The following is a 21,128-nucleotide window of genomic DNA, read 5'->3' as shown; positions in this document are numbered from 1 at the left end:
CGGCCGCGGCGACCGCTTTTCGATAGAGGTGAAAAGCAAGACGCCCGTGTACTGTGCGACGCCAGGGCACGTTGAATAAGTCTAGGTAGTTGATATTTCCGAAGCCCCTTCTTCACAGCCTAAGCCGCTCAGCGGCGTTAAACCTTATCAACCCTTCAATCCACCTCATTAATTCGTATTTGTGCGTGGATCCCACAGTACATCCTTTGGTTACGGATCCTCTAAGCTATATATACTTGAAGTTTTGCTGTTCAATACAAAACAAAAATAAACCTAACCAGATTGATCAGTGCGACTGTGTGAATATTCTTATGCGTCTTTCAGCCACGCTTTACCGGGCGTCGCCAGGCGGCCTCCTGCTGATAAAGCCATCGGAACAGCCGCCCAGCGAGGCATCGACCTCACAGGGTCAGCAAAACAACAAGACATGGAGAACTTCAGACCGGGAGAAGGCTCTTTTCGCTGATTCCTCCAAGACTACAGCGGGGATTTTCCTAGATCTCCATCGCTTCTGGAAGGAAGCGGAGTCTGTACCGTACTGCGACTTGATTACGGTCTTTCCCGCTGTCACAACGTAAAAGAAAGATGTAATGAAAGAACACGAGACAAAGAAATAAGGAAGCGGCGCCTCCTCGTAGCGTAGTTCGCGAAGGCTTTCACAGGTCGGCACCGTTGGGTCCACGGCTGCAACGATTCTGAGAAAGGCCGGGCCTTGCACACAAACACTCATGCACGCCTTTCGGCGCGAAGGATGGTTGCGCCGTTGAACAAACTGTTTCCGCTTCTCCGCGCACGTTTGAGTTGGCGACCTCGCGACCGCTGAAGCTGCGGCCTGTCTTGTATTGGCACCGTCGTCGTCCGCCTGGAAAGTCCACGCCTCGGGAGGCGTCTGTATTACATCCTTTCGTTTGTGAGCCGCTGGCGGTGGTAGTACGGGCGTGCGCCAAGGCCGTCAGAACGGCGGAACGTCATCAAACGCGGGTTGTTTGACATTGTCGGCAGTTCACGCGAGTAGTTTGACATGGCGTGTACGTGTGTAACCTGTACACATTGGTTAAACGTAATTTTTTTTTTTTTGCGTGTGTGTGGTTGTAAAGTTTAGCGTATGCCTATATCGCGCGTGTACTTGGGTTAAAAGGCGTGTATGTCTTGATGTACACTAGAGCTGCGCGCGTTGAGTGTGTGGGCAGTGAAGACCAGTGAAGACAAGTGCACTTGTCGTAACGTTGACTCGGCTTGCGAGCTGAGGCTGCCCCTCTAACCTTGTTCAGTGCTCTTTCATATTCACTTCTTTGAGCGTTTTGCCACTTGGGGTCCCTTACAGCGTTTAAAATCGCCTTTCACACTGAGCTCGGATCGGACGCGTGGTTTGTTTTCGTATGTCTAGAGCTCTAACAAAGCCCTGGAATAACGTCATGGCTATTGTACTAGGTCTTCAGAAGCGATCAATGCAGCTAAGTTGTTACGTGTCAATATGAAGGATCCTTCTGGCTATTAACAAATTACCTATGCTTCTTTCAGAAGCACCGAGTGCGGAAAAGCCACCATCTCTCTGTATTCCTCTCGAGCGACGCGTCTTTCTGCGTCCGTGTTACTCAATCGCCTAAGCCATTACGCTGTCAAGGAGTCAACACACGTTTTCTTGAATTCAGGAAGCGGTAGCCCCGAGATTATGCTCGTAATACTTTTGCTGTTGAGCGATTGTTCAGTAGCGGGCTCAGAAATTAAATATATATTTCGCAATCGTTGACAATAAAACGAAGGGCAAATTTGACGTCGTCTTATTGCTTTTCAGCCTCTTGCTGTGCTCGACCTGAACTGAGACATGAAATGCCTTGCAAGTGAATGCAGGCATTCGCTTTATTTATATGCGTGCTGCTCATGTATCTGACACTGTGTTGTTGATTCCATTGTGCCTGCAGACGTGTGTTTGTGCATTAATCGAGGGTTTTATTTATTGCTTGAACCATACTATTGCCAACCAAAGATGCAGCGTTTGCCCTTGCTGGACGCTTTTCCTACCCCCCCCCCCCCCCCCCCTTGCCGAGTCTGTTTCTTTCTCTTGATATTTTTATTTTTCGAGGACTTGCCATGGGGGGGTGGCTTGAGGTGTGGCTGTGGATATACTATAGAAGGACGTGGAAGCTTTTTTTCTTCCGGGATACCTGAGGGACTCCGGCTCTCAAAATGCTGTCACGGGTTGAAGGCTTCCTTCCTGGTAGCCGTTAGTTTGACTTCCCATATAGATGTCCTATTCTTGTAGCCTTTGTTCCGGACCACGTCCACAGCAAGAGGCGAGCATTCACATCAGCGGCGGGTGTGGGACATTTATGGCATGTGTTAGACCCAGTTTCATCTTGAGAGCGTCAGTATATATAAAACATCAATAACTTAGTATAGTTTTGTAATACATGGTGCCCTTTTCCTGTAGCTGATGTCGCCCTTGTTTTCCTTTTAGTAGGTCTAGGCGCTGTTCCATCTAGTTTCAAGCTTTTAAATTTGCTCGCATCCAAGTTTAGTATCATGGGTAAATGTTTCTGGCGGAACGAGGCAAAACGTGGCGTATGCTGACCTATTTCTGCAATTTCTGCTACCTTCCCATACGCCAGATTTCCTCTTTTGACTATCTTCATTTACTTACACTAGCGTACGCATGCTGACTTTAGTCACCATCACCGTGAACCAGTCACCAAATTCTGCAATCTTTCCCATGGCTATGCGGTAGACGATGGATCAACGCCGAATTCACGTGGCTTCGAAGAAGTGTCTGGAGCGGGAATTCCCCAGAACCGCTTGCACACTGGGTGCCTGCCTCCTGGCCGTTTTAGATTCCACGCGAGCCGCAAGTCTGCTTCGATTAAGGTGGTGAAAACCTAGACTCCCAATGTTGTACTTTCTAGAACGGCGTTATCTTTTCCTCCTTCTTTCTACAACATTCCTGCATCGTGTACCTGAGCTGCACTGCTTCCGCTTACAAGACCAAGCGTGGTATACTTTTTATAACAAGGTGGGCTAAGATGATTGACCTCAACTGTACATTTCCTTATTGGAGCAGCCAGGACCTTCGCGGTGATATCAGCATCTGTTACACACACACAAAAAAAAAAACAAGGTCATGCATGCTTCACTCGGCATCGTGGTAGGAGAAAAAAAATTAGCTGGAGTTTATTTAATTATGGGGATTATTAAATTAGCTTTAGTTAAATCCGGTAGGCTGCGTAAGCAAAGCTGACATAGCTTCTCTTTCTGTTATTTCTTCTTCTTCTTGTTCTTGTTCTTGTTGTTGTTGTTGTTGTTGTTGTTCTTGTTCTTCTTCTTCTTCTTGTTGTTCTTGTTCTTCTTCTTTTTTCCTTTTCCTTTTCCTTTTCTTCTTCTTCTTCTTCTTTTTCTTTTTCTTTTTGTTTTTCTTTTCCTTTTCCTTTTTCTTCTTCTTTTTCTTTTTCTTTTTGTTTTTCTTTCCTTTTTCTTCTTCTTCTTCTTCTTCTTCTTCTTCTTCTTCTTCTTCTTCTTCTTCCTTCTTCTTCTTCTTCTTCTTCTTTCTTCTTCTTCTTCTTCTTCTTCTTCTTCTTCTCTTCTTCTTCTTCTTCTTCTTCTTCTTCTTCTTCCTTCTTCTTCTTCTTCTCTTCTTCTTCTTCTTCTTCTTCTTCTTCTTCTTCTCTTCTTCTTCTTCTTCTTCTTCTTCTTCTTCTTCTTCTTCTTCTTCTTCTTCTCTCTTCTTCTTTCTTCTTCTTCTCTCTTCTTCTTCTTCTTCTTCTTCTTCTTCTTCTTCTTCTTCTTTCTTCTTCTTCTCTTCTTCTTCTTCTTCTTCTTCTTCTTCTTCTTCTTCTTCTTCTTCTTCTTCTTCTTCTTCTTCTTCTTCTTCTTCTTCTTCTTCTTCTTCTTCTTCTTCTTCTTCTTCCTTCTTCTTCTTCTTCTTCTTCTTCTTCTTCTTCTTCTTCTTCTCTTCTTCTTCTTCTTCTTCTTCTTCTTCTTCTTCTTCTTCTTCTTTCTTCTTCTTCTTCTTCTTTCTTCTTCTTCTCTCTTCTTCTTCTTCTTCTCTAAAAGTCAAACGTGGCTACCGGCCGGGTTTACGCGACGGGCTGAAACCTCGCGTAGTATTGCTTACGCAATAAAAATATATTTTTGGTTGAAAAACAGGGAAACCATGCTAGCAAGAAATTTCTTCCATAAGAAAACAGGCTGATTGAGTACCCGACTATTAAAAAATGACAGTCAATCGCGACAGCCATCCAAAAGGCCACGAACCAATTATTGGTTATCATTGTAGACCAATTGCCAGCGCAACCAGTTTACCTGTGCAGGCCGTTGCAACATACAGTAACGAAGAATGTTCGCCTTCTTTGAAGGAATAGTTTTCAGCTTCTTAAGACAGAGCTTGGTATGGTCAGCATCTGAAACGCCTTCACCAGAGATTGAAACGAATACCTGTGTCGCCGTTTTCAGTGCATTTATCACGCCTTAGCGGACACTAAACGAGCAGCAGAGTACTTTCAGGGTCCATAAGGACTAAGATCAAACTTTATAAAAAGAACGACGTCACGAAGCTGCTAAGCTAAGCGAATAAAAATGTAATTGTGGGAGAGCTGGTGCCTGCGCGGAAAAAAGTAAACGGAGCACGCATTTTTCTTCTAAAATATTCCACTCGTTGCGTAATTGCGTAAAATTGCGTAAATGAAACTGGCAGCCGTGGTATGTGCTAGCCGGTAGTAGACGCCAGTACCCTTCCACTTGGACAAATATTGTTTTCTTATCTCCAGTGCAGAAGGCGTGATTTTACTTTGAACGGAAAAGCGTGCTCCCTTTGTGTCCACACCTGTACGTGTTTATTTGGCTATGCGCACCAAGACAGGACGAAAAATAAAGGGAGTCTTGGGGGTGCTGTGGGCTAAATGAAAGTAAGGTGCAGATTTGACAAACGCCACATGGCGCTTATTTGCAAGTATAAAGTAATCGGTTAAAATAAATGGAATGAAAATTTCAGCGTAGGGGAACAATAAGAAGAGTAAGGACTTTGCAAAAACATAAAAATAAAATATACATGCAGTTATCAACTATACGGTATGCCTCAGGCTACAAACAAGGTATGGCATTCAGTAGGGTTTTTAAAGATAGCGCAGTGCATGATTAAGTCTCTCGAGGCTAATTATAAGGACGCGGGCTCTATCTTGACCACTTTAAGTTTAGAAGAACTTCTTGTTGGGCGAGTTGGTGCATTGCTTTAAAGGAACCAAGATGCGCTAAAAAAAGACAGCTACAGGGAAAAAGCCAAGGAGACAGACAGAGCGCAAACTATCAACGGCGGTCGCTTTTTGACAGAGGTTGAAACAAAGCAAGCTTGTACTGTGTTATGTCAGTGCATGTTAAACAAAAATATCGTGGTGGTCGAAATTTCCGCAGCATTCCACTACGACGTTCTTTTAGCCTGAACCACTTTTGGACATTGCACTCTAAAACAAAATAGCAAATGCAAACGAGTGTGCAAGAGAAATTACACTTCATAGTCGATTATGTGGCATAAGCATCTTGTCCACACGTCTGTAGAGTAATGAGCTGTATTTGTTTTTATTTCATTAATGCGATTGCAGAAAATGCGGCACTAGGCGAAGATACCGGCGCTAGGTGTTTGAAACCTCAGTGAATGATTCCTCTATGTGTAGCCCTTGGGAAGAAGCACCACGCACCACGCAAGTCTCCATTGCACCTCCCTGGCTGGAGCCGGAACACACACCCACAGACACCCCCGATCCACCTTCCAACCTTACCCACATTCACCTTCCAAAAGCACTATCAACATATCAACAGCCAACTCTACCTTCCGTAAATATCACCAACGTACAACCCACCTGCCTCAACCCTCCCTCCACATGTCCTCCATCCAGTAGAAGCAAACACAGAAGAGCAAATAAAAAAAAAATTAGGGGGGGGGGGGGAGGGGAAGGGGGGGCTCTTACGTGGCCTTTAAGGATATGGTGCGGCAGCTTTAATGACTCCTGTCCGTGACTTCCTTTGCGTATACTCGTTCGCGTGCATGAACTTTGCTACTTACCTAATTAATCGATGATCTGTTAATCTGCCCCTCTATTACATCATGCATTCTCATCAGCATACATTTGTAAACTACCGCACTACGTGAAAGATCGCCCGATATAACGCTTCCCTCCAGTAAAATATTACGAACGTGCCCGTGTGGCCTGGGGGCATGCTACGTGATGCCATGACGTCACACAACGCTAATCAGCATCAGCCAGAAGCACGCTCATGATTTTTAGTTTACGACGCTAACGCCAGATTTTCTGCGCAACGAGGACTTTAATGCTATCGCGTTAATAAGTTCACAAATGCACTCCCTGAAGAACATTTGCTTTTTATAATTGTTCATCTCTTGGTGCCTGAAGACACAAGTTGTGCTCCAAGAAGCCTGGCGTCATTCTACACATCACGAGCATTCTGCTGTATCCACTCGCAACACATTCGCCAACGGTGAACCGGATTCTGGCCAGATCTGACTGCTGGTCACGATCCTCCGTTAGCCTCGACCTTTGACTTCACCACCCAGTTTCATGAGGAACTAAGCATACATACGGACATTATTTCGCAGTGCGACGTAGTAGTGACTATAGTGGCGAACAGCCGTGACGCATTAAGCCTCTGGCCAAATGGGAAATGCATTGCAAATTACAATGCGCACTAGGCGTCTAACCACTGTTGGTGACGTGCTCTGAATTATCAACACGGTGACTGCTGGAACGAGCAGAGGGACAGATCGTCGCTTCCTTCGTTTCTTCGCATAACTTTATCTCAGCGTAACTACGTATCGTATACTTTAAAAAAGGTGCTAGCTTGTGACCCTGTCGTATGATCGTCTTCTAAACTTTTTGTTTTCCTCACGCACGTATCACTGCCGCAAGTTTCATCTAGCTGCTTTTGTTATGTTGGTATTTACGCTGTGAAACTAGTCGAAAAGCTTTCGCTGCTCTCAGAATACGAGCGTAAGCGTGTATCTTTTCCCGTTTGGGAGAAACTTACACAGCATCTATCGTGTTGTCGTGAAATTAGTTTCTGACAGGTGCCGCTAATGTGAAACCTGGAGTTCACCCCTATGACGCGGCCATGTGCGACCTAAGAATGAGGGAGAATCATTTATTGAAGAACTTCGCTTAGGGCCCAGTGGCTTCTATAGTAGGCAGGGTCAAGTGTGGTGCTCTTGAAACCCAACCGTGAGTTGGGAAACACGAGAATTCGCTGCTACAGCCAGTAAAGACAAATTTGAATTGAAGAGTGCACATCATTAAGCATCATTCAAAAAATGTCCTCCATACGCTAAAACCACTGAATAACACGATCACACATGCTCACAAACCTCCCGGCGAGAGCTTCGCTTTCCCACTTCACCAGTTCAAAGGATGCTTGCAGTATGACCGACCTGTATCGGTGTCCGGCCACTAGTGCGTTGTCGGCTGCCACGACTCTATCCTACCGAGTGATCGTCCTTTTGAACCCGTGATCCATGCCGGATGTATGCTGCCAACGTGTCTTGCACCGCGACTTAAGAAGTTTCCTGATCCTCGGACCTACTTCTGGATGGCCCATCACGACCGTGATGAAAGCTTTCCCTAAACACCTGGTATTTTAGTCTTCATCTGCCGCCTAAGCTGCGGAAGCTGGCTGGTTCGAAACCCATCTCTCGACACGTGCGTCTCGGCTTTCTTGCACTGAAAAGCTTGCAAAATGGCTCTCGGACACCACATTTTATACGATTTAAAAGAACCGTTTTCTAAGCATTTCACCTCAGGAATGTCAGCACGAGGCCAGGAGAACTTGTATCCGTGCCACAGGTGAGAAACTTGTGGCACTGTAGATCGGTCCGGTCCCTCCAACATGCGACGAAAGTCGACTCTTTTCACCCCTTTTATCACCGGTGGTTATTTGCCGGCGCTGTGATGACCTATCACCTCCCGCATACGAGGCCAGGAAAAATTGTTTTCCGCTAGGCTCGGTCCCCCCCCCCCCCCCTCCCGTTTTCCGAGGCAGATGCGAGAGATCACATGGCCACCTCTGCGATCTCCAGGCAGCGATCATCCCCATCCGCTCCAGCGCCTCTCTTTAGGAGTACTCAATGCAACCAGCCTGGTGCGCCATCTCAAATTGTCACGAGACTCACGACAACGTCTGAGGCCAACTATACGCTTACTATACGAATCTGGCTATGTCGGTGCGGTAGCGACGTATAGAAAATGATTCGCGGCGCTCGAGATTATAGGAGCTAACTTCTAGGAAGAAGACGACATGTGCGACCACTTGAAGCTTCGCCCACCATGGTCATGGCTTGAAAATGCAGCTGGATAGCGCTTAACAAGCAAGGGTGAATGCGGGAGAACGCATACACCGCAATATAAAAATTACACCTGATCACGAGAATATCACCAGAAGATCAATGGCTGGGCACTGCGTTTTTAACAGCGCACATGTATGTATGTAGGGCGGCAAGCTGCCTCGAACCGTGTTTCACAAGCAGCTGAAACCATTTCGCGCTTCTTCTTGAATAACGGCGTTGTGGAGCAGCCGTGCACTCTTTGAAGAGTGCCTCGGTACTACCAGAGTCGATGAAAAAACAACGTCGTGGTTTCCAGGAACCGATACCCGGTATCGGGCACCGAACGCCGCACAGGCTTATAAGTTATGCGCAGCACGTGTTTGATACCTTGAGAGTGTCTGGAAGAATAAAGAAGGCTAGGTAATGCCGCCGTCACTGCAGTTTTCCGTCCTGAAAAGATTGCACATAACGGGTTTGACGTGTCTGGTTGGCTTTCTTTATCGTGGCTCTCATCGAAACTATACCTGATTGAGGTGCGTAACTTGGCTCAGATACTTAGCGGTAAGTGATTCGTGCTTTACTCTTAAAGCGACCTCTGAAGCTAAACGACGTACTATCTCCGGAAAAGTATGTCACAGCCTGAACTCCCTTTACTCCATTGCCAAAAATGTTCTAAGGACGACTACGATGTTCTTTAATGCAAATGTTTGAGCGCAGCTATTTAGGCGCTTTTGTGACATATTGAGACAGAGAATATGAGATGCTTGTGTGTGTGTGTGTGTGTGTGTGTGTGTGTGTGTGTGTGTGTGTGTGTGTGTGTGTGTGTGTGTGTGTGTGTGTGTGTGTGTGTGTGTGTGTGTGTGTGTGTGTGTGTGTGTGTGTGTGTGTGTGTGTGTGTGTGTGTGTGTGTGTGTGTGTGTGTGTGTGTGTGTGTGTGTGTGTGTGTGTGTGTGTGTGTGTGTGTGTGTGTGTGTGTGTGTGTGTGTGTGTGTGTGTGTGTGTGTGTGTGTGTGTGTGTGTGTGTGTGTGTGTGTGTGTGTGTGTGTGTGTGTGTGTGTGTGTGTGTGTGTGTGTGTGTGTGTGTGTGTGTGTGTGTGTGTGTGTGTGTGTGTGTGTGTGTGTGTGTGTGTGTGTGTGTGTGTGTGTGTGTGTGTGTGTGTGTGTGTGTGTGTGTGTGTGTGTGTGTGTGTGTGTGTGTGTGTGTGTGTGTGTGTGTGTGTGTGTGTGTGTGTGTGTGTGTGTGTGTGTGTGTGTGTGTGTGTGTGTGTGTGTGTGTGTGTGTGTGTGTGTGTGTGTGTGTGTGTGTGTGTGTGTGTGTGTGTGTGTGTGTGTGTGTGTGTGTGTGTGTGTGTGTGTGTGTGTGTGTGTGTGTGTGTGTGTGTGTGTGTGTGTGTGTGTGTGTGTGTGTGTGTGTGTGTGTGTGTGTGTGTGTGTGTGTGTGTGTGTGTGTGTGTGTGTGTGTGTGTGTGTGTGTGTGTGTGTGTGTGTGTGTGTGTGTGTGTGTGTGTGTGTGTGTGTGTGTGTGTGTGTGTGTGTGTGTGTGTGTGTGTGTGTGTGTGTGTGTGTGTGTGTGTGTGTGTGTGTGTTAATTCGTCCCAAAGCGACTCATGCTGAGAGACGCCGTAGTCGAGGCTCCAAAAATTTCGAACACATGGGGTTGTGACATCGCACAGCACACAGGCACCTAGCTTTTAGCCTCCATCGAAAAGCGGCCGACACGTCCCGGACTTGGTTCCACATCGTCTGGCACAGCAGGCTTCCATTTCATGTTATTATCGGATGAAGTGCACAATGTGTTTTTGAAGTGAAAGCTTCAGCCAAGGTCAACCTGGCAGGCTGTTCGACCTTCAAGGAGCCCGACATGACAGTGTGGCTATACAGCTCAATCATGGTACCATCTATGGTGTACCACCACTTGACATTTAACTTCTCGACTACATAGTCTCAGCAGTTTAATCGCTGCAGAACCATATATGCTCATGCCTAAACAAGCCTAACCAAAGCAACATCAAGCAAAATGACGCTCTCGCTTCTCCTAACTAGGTTTTGCAGGATTGAACTTCAGCCATTGTTTGGTACTTATCATAGAGAATATATAATCTGCCATGAGAAGTACTTAAATCATTAGCATAAATAAAGGTTCGTATTTCAAGCATTCCACCAAAAGGACTTGAGCACTGCCTCGCCACAGTGGCTCAGCGCTTAGGGCGTTCGAATGCTAAGCGAAATGTCGCGGGTTCGATACAGGCCGCCGAGGTTGCGTTTCGATAAAGGTGAAACGCAAGGAGCACGCGCGCTGCGCAATGTCAGTGTACTCCAGATGTTCGAAATAACCGCAGCCCCTACTAAGGCGTCCCTTCAGTCGATGTCGCTACCCCATACCATGCCATACCATACCATACCATACCATACCACACCATACCATACCATACCGTACTCTTCCCTCCCTCCTTTTAAGAGTGGAATATGTGTGATTGTCGATATAAATCAAGGAGAGCATTTCGTATGCAGAATACTTTGTTACGTTTGCAGGAAAAATGATGTAAATATGGTTTTTGAATAAACATTTATGGCTGTTAAATGATGGTGATTCGTCACCATTTAAATCCACCCCTTCACTCTCGCTTCATGGTTGTCTAAAGACAATTTTGTGCGTTCGCAAAAGGTTTGGCTTGGTTTGGAGGGTTACGATGGACGCCGTAGTGGAGGGTTCCGGAAATTTAGGTCATCTGGGGGGCCCTGACATCGCACAGTATGCGGGTACATCCCCATCTAAAGGCCACTGCCGCGGCAAGAATCGAACTGACGTTTTTTGGGTTCAGAAGTCGAGCGCGTTAGCTACTGACCCAACGCGGCGGGGAACTTGTAAAGGGATAGAGCTAACGTAGAATGGTGTAGGCATACAGTTGTTCTTTTCTGCAAAGCTCAGACTCATTTTACCTGCAGCACACAATTTATAATGGGAAAAAGCAGCATGCGGACCGAGTTGCGCGCGCGAGTGATTGTTTTGCGTATCACTCCTGACATATATCTTACACCCTCGTTCGCTGCCACTGTTCTCCGATTATCACAGGCAGCCATTAAGATACAAACTTCTTTAACCTATCTGCTGTCGTTTTGGTGCCACCTCACCACAGAGCAAGCTTATTTTCTTTATCGTCGTTCTTATATAGTCATCGACAATGTATACCGCGGCCACCATTACCAGCATAGATTGCGGTAGCGGGCTTCCATCGATGCATCTATAAAAGCCCCATCGAACGCATGTCTGGAAGAATAGGTACAGCACTCATCTACGGAAGTTACGTTCTTTATGAATGGTGAAATGTTGGCGCATGTACCATCTACTGCCTGTGTGTCTGGTTTCCGTGCTTCGACGATGCCTTTATTCGAGTTGTCTGAGAGCTTTCGTTTGTGTGTCAGTGTTCACAAATAAGTTAGCTCTTTACCGTTGGAGGAAAACAAAACTAGTCACTCCTTACACTTTTAGATTGTCATCCTTTTTGGCATCGTCGTCGTTGGTGGCGTCCAAATCGCACATTGTAAGGAACGAGATGAAGGCGAAGAGCAAACTGGCTTTTTCGTAATCGCTGATTATTTGCGCACGAGTCTCCTGCTTGAGATTTCGGTAGGGATTGCTGGTTGCCGCTAGATTGGCCTTATGCGCGCTTGTGGTCTATATTCACCATCAATTAATTGTTTATGACGTTAATCCATAACGTTTTCAGTGCTTTAGTTCCCGTATCTCGGCCCTCTGCTGTAGTGCCGCCAGCTAAAACGTACCAGCGCGTCAGCTGCTGTTAAGCAAGTATATAGTGTGCGCAGTGCAGCAAACTATGCATATCTACTACAATGCATGTATTATAAGAGGCCAGCGAAATTATGCGGAATGACAATGGTGCACAAGTCGACGCGTGCCGCAGTACATGAGCTCTATAGCATCGGAGGGGAGCCGAGCAATTCAATTCCAAACAGCATAATAATTATTTGTTCTCGAACATTCGTGTTACAGACTCGTAGCCGTCACAAAAGATGATTTCTTTTTGTCTTCTTGTGATAACAACGCCCCGCACGAGAGTTGCGACAAGCGACGTGCTAAAGAGGCCGTCGTAATGAAGCCGCGAAAACGTGACGCATTTTTGAATATCTTTCACGAGATCTGCCTCACAAACTTCCCGGCATCTTCCACCATGTGAAGAAAGCGACAGTGCACTTCGTGTTCTTGAAACCCCTAGTAAGTCGGTTTCGCGTGCCTAAGCACGTTCACAGCGTTTTTTTTTTTTTTTTTTTTTTTTTTAGCTTGCACGAGAGAGCGGGCGGAAAAGTCGTGGTACAGCGCAGCCTAACCCGTTTTCACTCTTTCTTTGTGCGTGTGTACATAAACACCCCTTAATATTCCTTGCCTCGGTAATGACTCTGTCACACAAAGTGAGGCCGGGGCACGGAGCATTACGTCGAACCGCGCAACAAGGAAAGGTGTGACATTCCGAATGCGCGCACTCGTAATCGTGTCACGAAGGGACTGGTACTACTAGCGTTACGGCAAGCATCGGACACTGCGTGATCCGTCATTTGCGGCACCACACAGAGGCAGTGCTCTGTAATCGTTTCACTATCTTCCTGAAACTTCATTCTGGCGCAAACTTCCTTACTTTTTTTTTCTTTATCATTTCAGCGACATTCCGGGCTAGAAAATGACCCTCGTGCATTTCCTAGCGTTGCTGCTTTCTTTTTGCTGCGGAGTTTCTTTTTATCTGTCCCGTTTCTCCGCTAATGAAATGACTGACATTCCAGCTGCCCACTGGGCCATCTTAAAGGGAATCAGGTCACGCCGTGTACGTGAAGGTCTGTGGTTACGGGATTAAGGTTGCGTGAGAGCTGCTCGAGGCTGGTGACCCACTGCGGCTGCGTCTTAAACGGCCGACATCGGGCCGTTTTGAATACGCCACCGTAACGGTAAGCAGCCTTGAAGGGAACGCCTGAAGCGTTCGTTTCAACCGTAGCACTTTGCCTCGAGTCCCTTGGTAAAGCCGTTAGTATTCGAAACAGTTCAATAAAGGGAAGTTGAGTTCGGTTCTTATAGGAACTGAGACTACATGCAATATGTCAGCTTGACCAACATATTGTGGCTCTGTCCGTCGCGGAATAGTACATGTTCCAGCAAAGGTGAATGCGCGTCATGCTTCGAACGCCTTGATTGGTATACATTTTGGAATTGTAGAGCTAGTGCGAATTCAGAAAATGGCCTCGTGTGACTTCTTTTTTTTTTTTTGCCATCTTTTCCCGCTTGTCATTATGTCTTTCTGTTAGCACGTCATAAGCACAGATTTTGAAGAAGCGCACATGCTACATAACGCAAAGTTGTTTATTCGACATCCGTGTGATCGGTGTTCTTAGCTAAAGATCATCAGCATGCCTATGGCAGGTTAAGAGGGTAGGCACTGATTGGTTGGCCGATTGTATGACGTCACAAGACCCCATACCAGGATATGGGAAGTGAGCCAGGGAGCCTCGGATCCCAGGCAGAAATGGGGCTTCACGCCTTCCTTTAATTTTCCTGCAGGACTTAGACCTCGACTCCAAATGCTGACAGCTAGTGTTGAAACTATGTATGGTCTTTTACAAAGATAACAAACTTGCGTGGTTTGCTCCTCATTAACATGACCGAGCTCTTATTGCGTCCCTGAAGACAAGAAGATCTCTAAATGCAAGGACAAGGGCTCTTCTCTAGGTGACCTAAGTCGGCAACTATAAAACAGAGGAGCAAACCTTTCAGTCGGTTACTTTTGACAAAGACGGTACTACTATGAGTGGAAGTACTTGCACTAGGGCTAGTTAGTTCGAGCTATATTCATTGGAACGGCACAATGACGCAATTAAAAATAACGTCCAATGAAGCTTGACTTGGAACGAAGAGTAGTAACGCGTTTTTCCTTGTACCATCTCGTTATGTACATGCAATGGTAAAGGATAATGGATTCAAGCGCGCGGCTGAAAGACAAATCGTAAGGATCTTCCAAAAATTCGAAACTGTAGATATACGTTGCAAAGAATAACTAACTGAAGCTCGCAACTGAAGGACGATTGGTAAGAGTTTTTAATTAAAATATGCAAAATTAACTGTCGAAGAAAGCGAGTCATGCATGCTACCTCTGGAACTTTGCTGCAGTGATATCATAGCATTTCAAAGAGCTAATTGTTTAGTAAAATGTAGAATAGCTTCCCTAAGTTCGGTCGCAGTTTGGCGGCGAATTTCGCCCTGATATCTCACGGCCGCAGCGAGCGTTGCTCGTGAACGCGACCTCACTCAATGGCTCTTAAGACCGGTTGCCCGAAACAGCACTCGGAAGAAGAACGTTTTCAGCGCCGCCGCGAACGTGAGCGCTAGCGAAAGCGAGATCGACGTGAAGATTTTCGAAGTGCAGCGAGAACATTTGCGGTAAGTGGATCAGGAAGTGCGCTTCTGCGCATAAAAGCCATAGCCGCTAGTCGCAAAAATCACGCAAATCTGCGAGGGACTGAAAGAACATTAGTAGTAGGTGCACACTTAACTGCCAGCATCTCTGACTTTTCCTTTCTAATGTTCTTCTCCCATCTCAATTGGACGTAAAAGCCTATTTTACTTTTTTTTTTTTTTTTTCTGCAAAGGCTGTGGCGAGCTGCATGATCGTGGAGCAGCGTTTTGACCGAGGCTTACAACACCGATATTTAGCCTTACTCAGGCCGTGTTTTCCTTTCGCTTGCACTTTTGATCGACGGCGTTTCGACAGCGTTACACGAAGGCAAATGGTCTACTATTAGCAATTTATACCCCTCGCATGTTAACCTTCCCGCATAGCTAATGGGACCTGTTGTGCAAGGACGCTCTGACTGTGTAACTAAGGAGCATCAACTACTTTTCTCGAGACCATTTAGGTTACTAACCCTCTCGTTCGGTTTATCCTTCGTTACCTTTTTGCATTTTGCATCTCCAAACTGGCACTCATCTAGCAAGCGTTGCGCGTGTATAAACTCTACGTGCTGGTGTTGCCGGCAGTACAGGTCACTAAGCTTTCTCACCTCCGGGTTGGTTGCTTGGCGATGTCATTTGCTGCCGTGCTTTGACTTAATTATTGGAGCAGGAAGCAGGCTGATAAAATAGACGTCCCTGTGGAGTGACTGCATTCCCAGCGCACGTTATAACATCAGTCGGAAAGCTGCTGAAAGGCACTTGCCTGGCGTGTTGCGTGCATACACTATTGCGCAGCTGTCGCCCGTGTTCAGTATGCTGCAGGAGGGTTCAACAAACCTGCCGCGCAGACTTCAATGCTTGTTTTTGTTTTCGAATCATACATCTAGCGCTAACGAACAGCCTGAAGAATCGCACAACAATACGCGTGCTAATATAGAGGTCACAGTCGCAGAGATGATGAAACTTTGATTTAAAATCAAGCACTGAGGTTGCTTTGCGGTGGGAGCAGGCCGCAGCAACACGTTTATCGCCACATGAAAAAAATAAATGATTTATGTGTAATGAAGACAACAGAACGAAAAAAAAGAAAAAAAAAACTGAGAAACCGGATAAGTTGAAAAACTAGAAAAAAAAACTGAGAAACCGGATAAGTTGAAAAACTAAGCAACGCGCACAACTTGCCTTACTATTCCGCCAATGTATAGCATGCGGAAATTAAAGAGATGGTTACTGGAAAGGAAGTTTCAAGTAATAGTGGCTCCTTTAAAATCGCGAAGTCGCCCAACCTATATAAGGCATGGGCAGTTGTCATAAAGCGGACAGTACAGCACAGTTATATTGGGAACACGATCGACGTCAAGTGAGTGTATTCGCGGCGCTGTGCCTATATATCTATAGCACCTTAAGGCCTGTTTATTCGCAATGAGACATTCGAATACAAAAAAAAAAAACAAAAAAAAAAAAGGTGTACTTCCTGTGCTTTTATGGAAATCGCGTGCCGCTCACTGGGCGCTACATCGTGATTGCTTCTTAGAAATCTACTCTGGCTACGCGAGTCTCTCTTTATGACTGAGAACCAGCGTATCGCGATATAGAGCTCAATTAGATTTAAAGCTTTATTTGCTGTAAAAAAGACAAAACAAAGACGGGCTGATCCTGATCCAGAGATTAAACAACTCACAGAACGCGAACGCGTACACAAGTTCTGCGGGAGGTCGGTGCGAACAAGCCTTCTACTTAAGATCTCAAGCCGCGACAGCGTCATGGCTGACCGACTACAGCTAATTAGGAAGAGATCGAATACTGTTGGCAGAATGCGTCGCTTGCCCTTTTGAGGCAATACGTCTAATCTATAGTAGCGATGCGAAAACATGCTAACTTGAAATGGCAACGATGTGAAGAAAATGAGAAAGTGGCTCTTGCATTGAAAGAAACATACAAAAAAAAAGTGAGATAGAACGAAGGGAAGGCAGGGTGGTTGATTTGGTTTGGTTTGTGGGGTTTAACGTCCCGAAGCAACTCAGGCTATGAGAGACGCCGTAGTGGAGGATTCCGGAAATTTCGACCATCTGGGGTTCTCTAACGTGCACTGACATCGCACAGTACACGAGAGCCTTGCTTTTCGCCTCAATCAAAAAGCAGCCCGCAACCTTGGGCACAGTAGTCGAGAGCCCTAACCACTTCGCCACCCCGGCGGGGCGCAGGGTGGTTGAGAGAGGGAGCATAAAGGACGCGAAAGACAAGAGAGAAATAAAATAGTGATCGTTGTAAGCTACCGCTATTTAAATGCAAGCAATCGTAATTATAATATGTAGAAGAGTAAAAAAAGAAAAAGAAAGAAAACGAGTTATGGGTCATGGGAGGTTCGTTTTTGCTGACTGCGTTGAAAACTGTTAACATTGGTCTCTATTTATTTATTATTATTATTATTATTATTATTTTTTTTTTTCAAATTGCTGTTTCGTTTTTTGAGACACTGCAGTGCTTGGGAAATTGAAATAAATGTGCTGTTCACCATTATTTAGTTACCATGCGCTGTGTTTCCTGCTCTTGAGATTGATGCCATAGTTATAAACGTTCGCCCCGCTGCGGTGGCTTAGTGCGAGCGCTCGACTGCTAAATCCAAGGACACGGGATCGAATGCCGGCCATGGCAGCCGTTTTTCGATGGAGGCAACAAACGTGGATCCCGAGTGCTTGGCGATATCATTGCACGTTAAAGAACCCCGTGTGGTCGAAATTACTACGCAGCCCTCCACTACAGCGTCTCTCATAGCCTGAGTCGCTTTGGGATGTTAAACCTAAACCTAAGTTATAAACATATGTTACAGTCAACGAATTTTATTTGTTACTGCTTACTGATCGACACTTCCCATGCTTTATTGCTGCATTTTACCTACTGCTCGTGCATATTCATGGACTCCAGGATAAAAGTTCCGCTTTAGATAACACCATTTCACTATACAATGCAACCATCGCCGAGCAAGGTCACTTATTTACTTCCCGGATGTTGGCGCTTAGAAACGGGGAGATCAGTTTTTCGAACAGGATTATGTTTATTGCTCTTCTATGATAATGGGGTGTCAGGAGAGCATTAAATGCAGACTGAAAAGAGTCAGGTAGCGCATTTTCGTTTCAAATTAATACATTTCGTCGGAGCCTCTCAAACAAAAAAAAGCAAAAAAAAGAAACGCAGAGAGACTGCAGCGCAGCTATATGCATTGATGTTCGCCTATAGACGTGTCTGGACGCGACAGCACTTGGGCTAACCAGCATATTGGCCCTCACCCAATTTGCCCCACAGCAGCACTTATCTGAGCTCGACTACTCCCAGCATGAGAGTGTTTTTTATATTTTTCACTCAAACAGAATATCATATGTATCCAAAGAGCCGATGTGTTGACGATGTTGCCCTCGCCGTCGATACGTGGCAAGGAACACGTGTCCTTCATATACAATGGCCCTGAGCTGGGCAGCTTCATACAATATTTGCTCTTTGTAAAAATCGTTTGTACGACTCCTAGTGGCATTCTATGTTTACTCGGCATTAAAAGACGCTTTTACAGCAGAGAAATTGGGATTTAGAAAGGAATATTTTCCCGCAACTCGACTGAAACTGATAAAAAAAAAAAAAAAAAAAAAAAAAAAGAAGTCAGTGTTTACACCGTTTACTTGTCAAAACAACCAGTGGCCGTGATGCCTGCGTTATTTCGCAATTTCTTGTTTCTTTTATTTTCTAGTCTCTAAAATATTTGTAAAAGCATCATCTTTTAGTTCAGTTTGCTCTTTGCGTCCCTCATACACCTTTGCGCGTTTTTACTACTCCGCGTGTCCGTTACGTACGCTTGTATTGGGGCTGAAGAAGCGTATTGCAATGAATATACAGATTGCTCAAAATTGTTTTTTTTTTTTTTTGTTTTTTTTTTCATTTCTCCTACCGTTTGAAGAAGCCTTCTTTCACCTCCGCGGTACACACGAATGTGAACCCTACTTGTTCGTTTTAAGACCGCAGCGACGTTGTTAATGTCGGCACTCCTTCTAGAGTTTATAAACAAAAATCCCCCCCGCTGAAAGCCCGACCTTGAGCAAGCCGGTGTGCAGTCGTATTTCCGATAGTCGCTTCCGCTAGAAGCCTCCGCTGCGCTTCTTGGACCGTATCGACGCAGATGTTCGGTCTGTACGCGTCTTGAGGTGGTAGACAAGCGCTCGTTAAAATAAATAACATTGTACTTCCAAATACCTTTTTAATGAAAAAAACATCCTCGGTTTGGTGTGCTGTATAGTTCGGCTTGTTTTTGTACATGTTACAGCACCCTGCAGCTCGCACCTCTTTCGAGCAATAAACATAGTAGGACCTGCTGCAAAAGGAGAAATTGTCTGAATGTGCATTTGGTATGCAAGGGCTTAACATCTCCAAGCCACACAAAGCCTATTCAAGACGAATTAGTGAAAGCTAGAGCTTCATTTCGACCGCATGGGCTTCATTAACCAGATCTTGTTGTTTCGTTCCACCATACTTGGGTACAGCCACAGGTATGTTTTTAATTGCCATTCGAAACTTCTTAATGAAATCCAAACATCTGCCTTGCTAATATACTTATTTTTAATCACTGGCAGTGGCTACAAATCTCCCAGTGTTCACCTCCTCCGTACGTTGCAATTTCTCCTTTTTATTTTAGTGTTTCATCTTTTCGCTTCTTTCTCTCTTCCCTAGCAATCATTTTATTTTTGGCGATGTAATTATACATCTAAAAAAAAAACAATCTCTCTGCACACCGATTTTCGACCGATCCCCCTATGTGGTTATGTGCCATCAATTTAAAGGACAAGAACATCAACATCACTGATATAGTCCACTTATATCGCAAGCCGCTCGAAAGCTTTTACATTCTCCACCGAAATGCAGAAATGCGATATGCGATGAAAACTCGGAACCGCGTCCTTGGCTGAGAAGTCACTGAGCCAACGCAGCGGGCTATCAATGCCTGTCATCGTGTCGCTAAGCGCAGGACGCGAAGCTGCCATGAGAAGCGATCAGCTGGAACATCTATAGGTGGAATATTGTCCTACTGGGATGAAGGACACTGCTCTGTGGGGTTTCATTTGCACTATCACAGTAGACAGTGTCTAGACAGAGGATCCTTGAATTTTCGATTTTATAAATATTAAAGAAAAATGCGGGTCTAGATTGAAAATATATCGGGTACTACAGTATTTCTAATCATAAAACCCTTTATGTCTCGTCCCTAATCAACCAGCAACAAGCCTATTGTAGGCACACCCTTCCGCATGTGATGCCGCACGCTGCATTCGTTACCGAAATATCCGCATAGTCTTATATAATGTGATCGATTAGCGTTTCCGTTATCGTTCGACCGTCGGACAACAACTTTCTCCCAATCATTAACACAGAGGGAAAAATAATAATTATCGGCGAGGAGCGTTAAGCTCTGCTTACCTGGAACGCCGGCCGCCGAAGAAGCAAGAAGAGTAATTTGTCCGCGAAGTTCCGGCGGAACTATTTTTTTTTTTTCTTTCCCTTGAACCTTGGCACAGATGTCGAAGCCGGGGGTAGCTGTGCCAGTCGAACGCAACGCAGCAGTGTTGTTAACTTCTTTCGTAATCGAGCGTCCCTGTTTTCGAAATCCGCGTGTATGCGGCCAACTCGAGAGAGGTATAGGCGAAGCTATGCGCAACACCGTGAATCTTCTTCACGCAGTGCAACCGCGTTTCTCTGGCGCTTGGCTAAGTGCGCGACTGGCTCAACGCATCCAGGCACGGCGGCGAGTCGTCGCTTACACGCACGCTCGCAGCGCGTACTAAACGTGCAGCACGCCGAGAGGTATCTTCGAGAGACTCCTCCTAAAGGGGCCAAGTGTCTCTCACACAACGGGCACGGCGACTGGAGCGGCGGCGGAGTCGTCTTCGGCTGCCTGCATCTGCGGGATCTCTCCGACGTTCTCTCGGCGTCGCCGATGTGTGGAGGGCGCCGGCTGCGAAGGCGGTGCGGCAGGCGCAGGTCGTCCTGCGACCGAAGGGCCAGCCAGTCGTCTACTACGAGCTCTTGCCGGCGTCACCGGCCGACTCGCTGCCAAAGCGCACGCCAGGAAAAAAAAAAAAAAAAAAAGGCGAAAATGACAAGAAAGAAATATGCAGTGGAGGAGGAGGAGGGTGACAGAAAGGGAGACCGCATAGCGCCGCTCGCCGTTTTTCTATCTTCCCGATTTCGAGGATACAGGGAGAGGAGGTTCGCATATGAAATGATTGCGCTCAGCGCACGCGCGGGGGTCCCATGAAGCGCATGAAACTGTGTGTCAAGCGGTGAGGGAAGGGGTATCCTTTGTGAGGAAGGGATACGTAAGGT

At 45.9% G+C, this 21,128-nt stretch overlaps 1 protein-coding gene across 1 annotated transcript in view; it reads right to left on the bottom strand.

Annotated features, from left to right (window-relative positions):
* The window catches only part of LOC146207397 (solute carrier organic anion transporter family member 74D-like), a 63,928-nt gene extending 43,084 nt beyond the window's left edge, over positions 1-20,844 (bottom strand). The window contains exon 1 of the mRNA XM_084587091.1: positions 20,223-20,844. The gene's annotated coding sequence lies outside the window, so the exon portion shown is untranslated. The remainder of the gene's footprint in view (positions 1-20,222) is intronic.
* Positions 20,845-21,128: the final 284 nt, after the last annotated feature.

This window comes from Amblyomma maculatum, chromosome 1, assembly GCF_055883805.1.
Source record: "Amblyomma maculatum isolate TAMU_Amacu chromosome 1, ASM5588380v1, whole genome shotgun sequence".
NCBI lineage: Eukaryota > Metazoa > Arthropoda > Arachnida > Ixodida > Ixodidae > Amblyomma > Amblyomma maculatum.
This window is presented reverse-complemented; position numbering and strand designations above follow the sequence as displayed.